Here is a 13146-nt window from a genome sequence, read left to right as displayed (position 1 = left end):
TTTTAAACATCTTATCTAAAGTGATACACTTATGCGGGGGGGGGGGGAGTGAGAACAATAGATAACTTTAATGTCCTATTGTATAATGTAAGCTCTCTTAAGTTATCCACTAAATCAAACTTTGCTGTAGGTATAAAGGTGAAACCTTTTTCAAACAAAGAAACATAAGTAATATTTATGCAAACCTTACTATATTTTAAAATTTTATAACCATTGTAGGTCAATATAATCTCATCATGACTAGATGTAATGCCTTCAGGACTGTTTTGTTCATTGTTGTTACAATTTACAGATTATGCCATATTTTTAGGATTGGTACTAAAGCAATAACCCACAGGTGGGTGTGGGTAATGCTGGATTTACCCATGGTACCAAACATAGCCAACTGTGGGTAAATCAGTATTACCCCCACCCAGCCATGGGTTATTGCTATTATTCATTGATATTATTTAGGAAAAAAAGTTACTTACTTTTCTTAAATAATGTCTTTGCATAATGGCACCATGCTGCTCTTCTGCATTTTTCCCCAGTATCCTGGGGCTTTCTTGATGTACTGTTCATTTGTATGGGACTTACGTTCCCACGCATACACAGTACATCAGTGCTGTGTAAAGGAAGCAATGGAGAAAGGAAGATCTCTGTTTTTTTTTAATTAAAAAAAAATGAAATCATGAGACTTCAAACATTTGGGAGATGGGACAGAGAAAATATACGGAAAATCAGATATATTTCTCTAGTTTTGTATAACATACATGATTATCCCTGTATTTTTCTCTGTTTCATCTGTCTCATTCTTTTGACGTCTCTGGTTTTTGTAAGTTTATTTTTGAAAATGAAAAAAATAAAGAAAAGTAAAATTTCTGTAGCATATATTAATAAAAGAAAGCCTGGGTGACCAGAATTTTTTCCATTGGTATATGCTCGATTTACAGTGGGCATGCTGGTTGGGCTGTCCAAGCAGCATACTTGTTTTTGGATGTTAATAGCCAGTCATTGTATAATAAACAGTAGAAGTACAGCAAAGTCAAAATTCAAAGTTATGTTTTACATAGTTTTACATTTACTTAGGTGCGACATACCATACTAATTTCCGTTGCATCACACTAAGCAAGCCATTATACACGGACAGTTAATTTAACCTCTACAAGAAATAAAAGCAAGCAGTGCTAACAGGAGGCATTTATCCAACAAATGACAACATGGATTTCATATATTTCATGAAGTCTGAGACACCTGAGTTACTTAATAGGTATGTTCTCAGCTCCTTTTCAAAATAATGCTTTTAAAAAATACTTAAAAACAATGAGTTTGTTAACATTTACCATTGCTTTGCAAATACATTCAGGGTCATTTTTCATGGTCTTTTTTCCAAGATTCTCAAACTCTTTGCATTTGTCAGAGATATTGAGATACAAACACATAGAATTTGGTTGTAGGATAAAAGTGTCTAGGTCTAAAAAGTGGCTCTGAGTATTAGAAATATAATAACTTTGTCTTATATCTTTGACATAGCCTGGAAAATTACTATAGTTATTTCCCTTTAAAGAATGCACTCATTTTAGAATGAAGCCAACTTTGCTTTATGAAATCATTCACACCCCACTAAGCAATGTGTCATGCAGTCACTAAGCTTCAAGATGATTTTAGTAATGATACCCTGTCATTTTAATGCAGTTTTGTGCTGATCTTTTTTTTGCTCATTTCTATTTAATGCCTAAACATCGTGAATAATGTAACAATTACTGTGGATCTCATGACTTGTAACAACATGGAACACATTTAGAAGAAAGCCATGAATTCCTTTTTCTTCCATGGATCAAGACAAATTGTGTGAGTAAATAAAAAAGTCAGTCATACATCTTTATAAAATCTGTGAAACAGCAGAATAAGTTATTTTCTTCATGAGCAGAAATGACAACTTTATTCATTTGGTTTTTAGTATGAATAATTGCACTTTTCAAGACTTGGTGTGAATTTCTTCAGCTTTATGCGTGACTGATTTTACTGTAGCAGTCTTTTCATAATAAACATCACAAAGGGCTTTTAGTTAGTTAAAATATTTCAAATGATACTTCTTATTTCTTTAATATCCGAGTAGAAAACTAGAAATTACATGTATATTGTGACAGAAAATGGATAAACCTTTGCATTGCTATAAACAATTTTGACCACAACAGTAAATTAAGCAAGCAATAATGCCTGACAGGGTGTGTGTTAATGTGTAAGTAATGCCCACCCAGGGATGTTATGAGGCCTGACGCCACAGTCGGAGAGCCTCTACACCGCTGGAGGGGCATTAATTACACATTAACACACATCCTGGTGGGCATTATTGCACTTAGGGAATGGTCTTTCTGTACAATTGTTCTGTTTTACTTGTTTATTTTTCTAAGCACTATATTATTTTTTATGTATTTTTAATGTAAAATAGTTCCTCCACCTAATGTTTACAACTTGCTCTATTTTACATACAGCCCATTCTCTCTCCCATACACACATACACAGTCTCTTCTGCACATACATATACACACACAGTCTCCTCTGCTTTCATACACACATTCTCTCACATAAGATTGCTCTCACTCTCTCTCTCTCACACACACACACACACACACACACACACACACACACACACACACACACACACAGTCTCTCTGCTTTCATGCATGCATTCATGCACACATGCAGACAAAAACATAAACAGACTTCTGTTTTGCTCGATCGATTGCTCTCTCTGTCTTACTCACATACATGCATACACTCACACACATGCCATATTTTATTTTTTCTTTCTTTTTTATTTTACACTCACTAAATAGCAAAAACGCTGCTTAGCAAGTATAAAATAATGACTCGCTCACTCTCACCAACAGACACGCATACACACACACACAGACATAAACACACACAGACCCACATATACCTCTTTTGTTGTTGTCTTCTTTTTTTATATTTTACACTTGCTAAACAGCAAAAACACTGCTTATTGAGTGTAAAATAATGGCAGCCTTAGTCCGAGCTTCTCAGTCCATGAAGCGTCAGACTTGTTTTTCAGTGGGCATTACTTGTACATTAATACCCTGCTGGAGAACGCTCATTCTCCAATCAGGGTACTCATGTACAGTTTCCCCATTGTCTAATTTGGATTAAAACTTGACTGTTAATGAAATGCACATATTTTTATATATATATATATATATATATATATATATATATATATATATATATACACACACTATTTATAGTAGTATATACAAATGAAATGTTTTGTCATGTTTCTTAATATTAAGCCCTTAACAACTGACCATGGTCCAAAGAAATTCACTCAAACTACTGAATGTTTTTTTTCTCTGTATATAAATACTTTAGCCTAAAGAAAGATTCCTTATTTTTTGTGACATTTTAAGGCAATGTTCATAGGTTCTTAGGTTTGTCCTAGGCTAATGGCCCTAGAACTTATGAAAGCCTAGCCTAAAAAGATTCCCTGGCATCATGCTGCCTGACATTAGCTCCCAGTGCCCCTATCAAGCAGGGCCACTGAAATGATCCCTGGGGTGAATTTTCTATTGCCCATGCACTCATCAGGAGTCCTGTTGAAGAGGGCTAGTGAGGTGCTCTGCTTGACGTGAATGGGAAGTCTGTTCTAGATCATGGGTAGTTTCTGGGTTAGGAACCTGTCCCTCCAGCATGTTCTTTTTATTGTGGTAATGAGGTTGAGGTTCCTGGAGTAGGTGGCACAGAGGGATTGGGATTTGTTCAGGTGTAGCATATCTATCAGCTCTGGGTCAGTCATGGCTTTGTAGGTCATCATGCACAGATCACCTCTAAGTAGGTGATATGAGACAGAGTACAGCTAGAGTTTTTTGAGTCTGTCCTTATAGGGCATGTGTTTAAGGCCCAGGATCCTCTTAGTGAGGTATTTTTGTGGCCTTTCCAGTTGTTGTAGGTGTCTTGTAGATGTCTAGTGAGGTACGTGCCAAATGGGGCATTGTATTCTATAATGGATCTAATGAGGGATGTGTAGAGAGGGATTATGACCTTTTTCTTCCTGGATGAGAAACCCTTTGTAATGAGATGTGACACACAGCAGGACTTTCTGACCACAGTGGCAATGTGGTTATCAAAGGAGAGGTTGCTGTCAACCTGTGTCCCCAGACCTCTTATCACACCTTCGGTGTTTAATGGATTACCGCCAATGTGGTAGTTCTTGGGTACTGAGGTTTTTTCCAAAGGGAATGATGATGCATTTTTTGGCATTGAGCTTAAGGCCTGGTTCTGGCACCAGTCATTTGTCACAGTGAGGCCTTTTTGTAGAATGTCTACATCAGTTGGAGAGTCATTAATGGCTCCCAGTTTGCAGTCATCTGAGAACTTGGTTAGCCAGAGTCCCTTTGTATTGGCTTGAACTTCAGAGAAGTAGATGCCAAACAGGAGAGGACCCAGGATCTATCCTTGTGGGACTCCACTTGTAACTGGTCGGTAGTCAGATTTGGAGTCTGCTACTTTCACAGTGTGGGTTCTACAGTGAGCCAGATTGCACCACACCTTGTGAGATAGGGGTTTATGCCTAGTTTAGTGAGCCTATCTATGATTAGTGAGCCTATCTATGACTCCTGAGTGAGGGATGGTGTCAAAGGCCTTGGCAAGATCGAGGTTGGCTGTGTGAAATACCTTGACTTCATCCACAGCTCTGGTGACAAACTCAAAGAAGTCTATCAGTTTGAGCAGCTATGATCTACCTTTCACAAATCCAAACTGCATGGGTTTCAGAGTTTGCAGATTCCCTATGTCCCTATTTATAAGGTCCATGATGATGCACTCCATAGCCTTATATATCAGGCTAGTCAGGCTAATGGGGTGGTAGTTCCCAGGTTCTGCGGTCGCTCCCCCTTTGTGGAGTGGGATGGCCATAGCGGTGCACCATTCAGTAGGAACAAAGCCTGAAGTGAGGCTGTGATTGAACAGGGTACTCAGGTGTGGTGCCAGTTCACTTTGTAATTCATGTATAACACAGCCAGGGATATTATCAGGTCCCATGGAAGCTGTATTCTTGGCTTTGGATAGTGTGGTTTTAACCTGTGCAGCAGTGATAATAGGAACTTGGTATTCCTTTGGTATTGTGATAGGCCCTTTAGGGGGTGATAGGGGGGTAAAGTTCACACTGAACCTGTCGGCCAGTATATTGGCAATGTCATTTGGCTCGGTATATGTGTTGCCATTGTGGTGTAGCTCAGAGCAGATCTGAGTAATGACATGTAGATTCTTGACATAACTATAAAATGCCATGTGGTTATCTCTAGTATCTTGCTGCAATTTTGTTTTTGTAGCTTGCTTTAGTGGATTTGATGAGGGATCTCAGTTTTTTGTTGAAGCTAATAAGGGAGTTTTTACAGTCTTGGGACTTCACCTTTTTCTGCAACAGTTTCTTCCTTCTATTGTAGAGTTTGTTTATAGTAGGGGACCACCAGATTGGCTTCCATTTTTTGGAGGAGAGAGTCTTGGTTCTGTTTGGTATGGCCTGTTCCATGCACTTGTGTATGTGTTCATACTGTGCATTGGTGTATGATTCAGCAGTCATACACCTATTTTCCATTTGCATGGGCATTGTGAAGTTATCCACCTCTGTTTTTAGAGTCCAAAAGTTAGCTTTGGAGAAGTTGTTCATGGTGGATTCCTGAATGGGGAGTGAGGGTGGGATGTGAATATCCAAGGTGATTAGCCTGTGGTCAGATCTGACCAGGGAGGAGTTGATTACTGGTGAAGAGCAACAGTCTCCCATGTTAGTAATGACCAGGTCAAGGACATTGCTACCCCTGGTGGGGGTAAGAATGAGTTGGCCCTGGGCACTGGAATTAATGAATTCCAGAAAACGTTGAGCTAGTATGTTATTACATGAGTAATTTTCCCAGTTAATGGAGTGGTAGTTGAAGTCCCCCAGTATAAAGGTATTGGGTTGTACCTTAATACTTTCCAGGGTGTTTAGGAATATGGAATGGTGGTGTTGGGACATGGTGGGGGATCTATAGCAGGCTACAACCTGGATTGCAGTCTTACCCAGTGTTAGATGTACCTGTAGTATTTCTGATGCATTATGTTGAGCTAGTAGTCTGGAGGTGTGCATATCCTTTATGAACATGGAGACACCACTGGATTTAGGGGTTCAGTCCAGGGTTTGTGACCAAAAAGTGTGGTATGAATTATAGCCTATTAGTGCAGGGGTGCTCTCTAGTGCCGTGAACCAGGTCTCTGTTAGTACACAGATGTAGATGTTCTCCATTTTAAGGAGTGCTTCGAGTGAGTGCATTTTGAGATTTAGACTTCTAGCGTTGAGTAGCACAACTCTCAGATTACATTTGCTTGTAGCTGTTACAGTGGTAATTTTTTTCTTCAGGACATTGCCTACAAAAGGCACTATGGGGGTGGAAAAAGCCTTGGGCAGTATCTGGAATATCAGGGGTGAGAGGTGCAAGCCATCTCTGGCAAAGCATCGAGGTCTGTTGATCATGTCATCCCAGGCAGACAGACACTGGATTCCCTTAGAATGACATCAGAAACTTAGCTAGTTGTTGAAGTCAGTCATTTTCTGCTTGTACTGTGGTATCATTCTAGGTGACGGTAGGATGCTACTTAGGGCTAGGGTCATATTTGCATGGACTACAAGATCGAAGAGCTCCTCCATGTCTCTTTTCATGTAGTCCAGGGAGGTATGTCTCAGGTCATTTACACCAACATGGATGATGACAGAGTCATATTTGTACCTGTGGTGGAGCAACCTATGTGCATGCATTATGTGGCAGATCCTGGCCCCTAACAGGCAGCCAATTGTAACTTTCTCCTTGTTTAACCTAGTGAGTGGGACATCAGTGTGCCTTACTATTGAGTCACCAATGACTAGTGTATTGGGTAAGCTGTTTTGCTGGGTCTGCTTCACCCTGTCAAAGGCCGACAATATCGGAGCTGATATTGTCGGCACCAAAATGTCGAAAGCGAAAGTCATCACATGTGTAAATGGAAATCTCCGTAAGGGGAGATTTCCATTTACAGCAATGTAGTGTGATCTTGGAGTTGGTATATTTAAGTAGCAGGGAGTGTGGGGGGTGCAAGGGGGCTTGCCCCCCTGCATAGAGCAATTTGTGTTGTGTTTGGGTGTTTTTTATTTTTTGTTTGTGTTCAATGTTCGGAGGTTTCGATATATCCGTGTTGATTATTACGCTGTCGACAGTTTGAGTTTTCAACAGCATAATACAAACGAGTTTTGCCTTAGGGGCTTTGGATGAGTGGAACACTGTTTATGTGAGCTATGTGTCTCATGGTTTGTGCTGGGATATGATGGTTGCTTGTGTTTCTGCCTTGGAGGTCTCTGTTGTTTGGGCAGATTTTATTGAGAGCTTCCGCAAAGGTGTGTGTTTTGTGTTACTATGTGAGAGTTGTGGTGGTGTATGTTCTGGAGGGCTATGTGTTCCATGTTGTGAGGTGCAGATGTTGACCTTCTCCTCTTGACTGGCTAGTCCAGTCTTGGCTGGAAACTGCTTGCCTTCCAATTTGGCTATATAAGTGCATCTCTCACAAGTCAGAGTGTTGGGGGGGTAAGAGGAGGGGGTTGTCTGTGTACATGAGGCAGTTGCTACATTGTCTCAGGATGACCAGGTTAATAGGAGAAAGCACAGGGAACTGACTTTTAGACATGCCTGGAGAGGTGTTCAAGTTATTAAATACCAAAGCTGTTTTTTTATTTTTACTTAGGGGAAAGTTTAGTCCTGGTAGTAGTATATATGCTACAGTAATTGCTACAAGAAATTTTGAGTAAATGCTGGACTTAATAGTCTAGTCAGAGTGCTAAAAGGATGAAAACTAGCAATATCTAAGGGAAAATTTGAAAAGTAGACTTTCTGGCACTGGTAATAGCTTACTCTAGCTTGGTGGTGCTGGGTGTCGCACAATCCTGCACAAACACTGGTTTGTAAAGGCAGAAAGTTAAAAGGGATAAAACACAGCCCAAAACAGCCACTAAGGGACAATTTCAGAGCTGGAAACAACTCCTCTAGTAGTAGATAGGCTGCTCAGTGCTTACCACTCCCACTGATAAGCAGAAAGGCTTTCCTCTATCACAGTAAGTTCTGAGCAATTCAGAAACTCCAATTTGTTGTTGTTTGTCTTTTCAGCTTTTTCCCGGTAAGGGGTCGCCACAGCGGAACTCCGATCTGGTAATGATTGGCAGTAGATTTTTATGAAATGCTGAGGTGCCAGCTTGACGCACAACCTTCAATGAAGGCACGCCCATTTACACACGCATGTCTTTTGAACGCTACCCAACCACGGAGCGGACATGCAGACTCCACACAGAAGGCACTCCCAAGCCACACCAAGAATCGAACGGGAGAACCTCTTGCTGTGAGGTAACAATGCTACCGCCATACCACTGTACAGTCCTGAATTCAGCATATCTGAATCCAGACTACTCTAGTTAACAGAAAAAGGTGGGAGAAGTGAGCAAACTGGTAGAATTTTTTTTTCTTTTTTTTTTTTTTCAGAAAAACAGTAAAAATACACTAAAATGACAGTAAATCAACTTTTAAGCACAAGAAAGGCTAGCGCACTTCAGTGTGTAGGCAACAAACAATAAATGCAGTTGAAATATAAGCAGAAACTTAGAAAATGGCTAAGGTAAAGTGCAATAATTGATTTTAAGCAAATTTAAGCAAAAACAGGCAAACTGAGATACTTAGAGTCAATTAAAGTCTCTCTTTTTACTTTTTGCTGCCCCTGTTGTCTGCAGGATGCCAAAACAGGATCCACTGAGCTAAAACAAGTGGAAACCTGTGCAAACACGGGTTTTTAATGCTGAAAGTTAAAAGGGATAGAATTCAGCCCAAAACTGCCAATAAGGTACAATTTCAGAGCTGGAAACCACTCTTCTAGCTTTAGATAGGCTTCTCAATGCTTACCACTCCCACTGATAAGCAGAAAGGCTTCCTTATATCACAGTGAGGTCCGGGCAACTCAGAAACTCCAATACAGTCCTGAACTCAGCAGTTCTGAATCCGGACTACTCTAGTTAACAGAAAAGGCGGGAGAAATGAGCAAACAGAATTTTCTTGTTTTTTTCTTTTTATTTATTTATTTCGTTTTTAAAAATTAAAAATACATTACAATTACTTTTAAACACAGAAAAGTCTAGCGCACTTTAGTGTGCAGGCAACACACAATAAATGCAGTTGAAATATAAGCAAAAACTTAGAAAATGGCTAAGGTAAAGTGCAATAAATAGTTTTAAGCAAATTTAAGCAAAAACAGGCAAATGGAGATACTTAGAATCATTTAAATTCTCAGTTTCTCCTTTCTGCTGCCTTTGTAGTGTGCAGGATGCCAAAACAGGATCCGCTGAGCTAAAACAAGTGCAACCCACACTAACATGGGGTTTTAAGGCAGAAAGTTAAAAGGGATAGAATGCAGCCCAAAACAGCCAATAAGGTACAATTGCAGAGCTGGAAACCACTCCTCTAGCAATAGATAGGCTGCTCAATGCTTACCACTCTGACTGATAAGCAGAAAGGCTTCCTTCTATCACAGTATGGTCCAGGCAACTCAGAAACTCCAATACAGTCCTAAATTCAGCAGATCTGAATCCAGACTACTCTAATTAACAGTAAAAGGCAGGAGAAATGAGCAAACAGAATGATTTTGTTTTTTCTATTTTTTTCAGAAAAACAGTAAAAATAGATTAATATGACAGTAAATCAACTTTAAGCTCAGAAAACGCTAGTGCACGTGAGTGTCTAGCCAACAAACAATAAATGCAGTGAAATCTAAGCAATAACGTAGAAAACAGATAAGGTAAAGTGCAATAAATGATTTTAAGCCAATTTAAGTAAAAACAGGCAAATGGAGATACTTAGAATCAAATACAGTCTCTCTCTTTCTCCTTTCTGCTGCTCTTATAGTCTGCAGGATGGCAAAATAGGATTGGCTCAGTGAAAACAAGCGCAAACCCACACAAACACAGGTTTTTAAAGGAGAAAGTTAAAAGGGATAGAATGCAGCCCAAAACAGCCAATAAGGTACAATTTCAGAGCTGGAAATCACTCCTTTAGTGGTAGATAGGCTGCTCAATGCTTACCACTCCCTCTGATAAGCAGAAAGGCTTCCATCTATCACAGTAAGGCCTAGGCAACTCAGAAACTCCAATACAGTCCTGAATTCAGCAGCTCTGAATCTGGACTACTCTAGTTAATAGAAAAAGGTGGGAGAAATGAGCAAACAGATAGAATTTATTTTTTTTTTCAGGACAAACAATAAAAATACACTAAAGTGACAGTAAATCAACTTTTAAGCACAGAAAAGGCTAGTGCACTTGAGTGTGTAGCCAATAAACAATAAATGCAGTTGAAATATAAGCAATAACTTAGAAAATGGCTAAGGTAAAGTGCAATAAACGATTTTAAGCAAATTTAAGCAAACACAGGCAAACAGAGATACCTAGAATCAATTAAAGTCTCTCTTTCTCCTTTTGCTGCCCTTGTAGTCTGCAGGATACCAAAACAGGATCCGCTGAGCTATTGGTCTATTTATCCAATAAAACACTTCTTGATGGTGTTGCTAACTCCCAAAGACAAGGAGCAGTTGTATCATAAATATTAATTAGAAAAAATCATCATGTTATACTTCAACATATGAAAAATGTTAAAAAGCTCACATTTATGCAGAAATACATACTGTTTTAAGCACAAGTTCACAGTAATGTTACATATTTTTGTTTTTGACAGCCTTTTTTAAGTCCCAAGAGGAAACCACACCATTTCATTTGACTTTTATGCAGACATTACAGTTAGTAAACCTCAATAAGGCCAGTCTAATTGCAAATTATAGTATGTCTCTCCTGCTTCAAGAAATGGATAAGAAATTTTCAAAACAAGACACTATTGATATTCCCACTTATAGTGTGTTACTGTATAATCTAATACCATTTATAAACAGATAGCAGATTCTCTGATAAATGTATAGATGTCAGAGCAAGCTTTTTTAGCAAAAATTGGCTATGGAAAATACTTGATTTATACATGGTTGCTATGGTTTTGTCAAGAGGGTCAAGTCCAAGTAATCAAACAAAGCTAACGATGTGTAAATCAATAGATATTAAAATAAAATGTGCTTGTTTCACACAAACATGAGTGGGTAAGGCATTTCAGAGATGCTGAGCCCTAGGAACACAAGAGGAAGCCACTAGGCATAGTTCTCTTTTATGAAGTCAAAGAGATACTGAGGAGAATGACAGAGAAATACTGAGGGGATGTCAGAGAGAGAGAGAGATGGAGAGGAACATGCTATAGTCTTAGACTACAAGGTACACCATGAAGCCCTTTGATTTTCTTTTGAGGAATCCATGTCCATGGCCAACTGTACCAAATGATGTATGGGTAAATCACAGATTAGTGGAAGTATTCTATTAATGGTCTAATGAAGGATGCATTTGGGTGGTGCAATTACCTTCATTGCACATCTCTCAGCCCCTTGGAGGTCAGTTTGAGAACACCTTAACCTTTGTCAAGAGTTGCACCTCTGTCAGTATCAAAAGAAAAGACATCATCTACAAATACTCCAAGGTGTTTTATAATTTTGTCAGAGATTAACTGTTGACCACAGATAGTGCATAAAGTTGGTTTTGGATTTTATCAAATGCCAAAAAATGCTTTTATACATTCAAAGTAAAGACATTTCTACCACACCGTTCATAAATAAGAAAGACTCTGGAGACCTGTGTTTGTCTGCTTCAGTGTGAAAAGTTAGAAAGATGTTCTGAATGTTTATTACACCAGAAATAACTCAGGAAAGTTCTTTTTTTCTGTATAGCCATGCATTAATTAGTCAAACGTATAGTTGCTTTTCACTGGTCTTTTTACTGCTTGCTATATACTGAAATTGGCTGAGCTCTACTGCTGCCTTTTAAGAAAGACTCTGAAGAGTTGTATGTATCTTATTTTGCCTGCTAAACTGGAAAGAGTTTTTGGAAAGATTATTGTAGCAAAACAAACTCAGGAAAGTTTGTTTCTTCTTTCACCAATACCTAGTTGTGCACAGGGCAACTAGTTTGTGCATTGACAAGCATTGCCCCAGATATGTGAACCAGATACACTTCACCATACTCTATATTTTCACAGCAAAAAAAGGTTTGTTGCCATGGATATGAAATGTCCCACTATCACTTTCTCTGGCTTGGGCATCCTTAGACAATGTAGAAATTGTCTACTGTTCACTGACAACCAGCTGATTCTCAAACAAACTGATAAGGTATATGACAGATGTATTTCTATAATGTCAGTGGATGCAAAGCTTTCACATAAAAGTACTCCTAATGTCAATCAAGTTGTCAGTAGTACACACTGCACCCAGCACACACAGGTAAACCAGAATCATTGACCCACCTATGCTGAGGCACTTAAATGTAACTTTGATAAATCTCAAAAACTTCTTAGATGAAGCACACATAACAAATTCCATCAACATCCCCAAATGTAATGTTTCAAAACAACAACCACATCAATACATAGAGTGACATCTCATGGAGCCTCTACTTCTAAACCCATAAGGCAAGCCACAACACATCCCAACATTCTGGTCACTGGTCCATTATAAGACATGCTGATGTCCCTCTTACCCACATGAATAAGAAGAAAGTCATGATCAGCTGCCTATCAGGGGCCAGGATCTATCATATTACACACATACATTCAGGTCATTGGACCACAAGTACCAGTATGACTGTCATAGTCCATGTAGGTGTAAATAATTTGAGAGTACCTCCCTAGACTATATGAAGAGAGGCATGATGGAGCTCTGAGAATATGTTTCTCAGGCTGGAATAAGCCTAGCATTGAGCAGCATTCTACCTTCTCCAAGGACGATGCCAACATACTGAGGATGACTGACTTTAACAACTGGCTTAATTTCTGATGTCATTCTGGGGATGGGGGGGGTGAAATATTTCTCAGCATGGAAGGAGATGGTCAACAGATCATGCTACTTTTCCAGTGATTGCCTGCACCTCTCCCCATAGTGCAATTTTTAAGCAATGCCAACCTGACAAACCTTCCACTATACCAAATAAAAAAAAATCTAAAGGTGTTACTGCTCAATGCCAGGAGCCAAAAC

Source organism: Protopterus annectens, chromosome 1.part2 (genome assembly GCF_019279795.1).
Source record: "Protopterus annectens isolate FY-2018-M chromosome 1.part2, PAN1.0, whole genome shotgun sequence".
Taxonomy (NCBI): Eukaryota; Metazoa; Chordata; order Ceratodontiformes; family Protopteridae; genus Protopterus; species Protopterus annectens.
Note: the sequence above shows the minus strand (reverse complement) of the source record.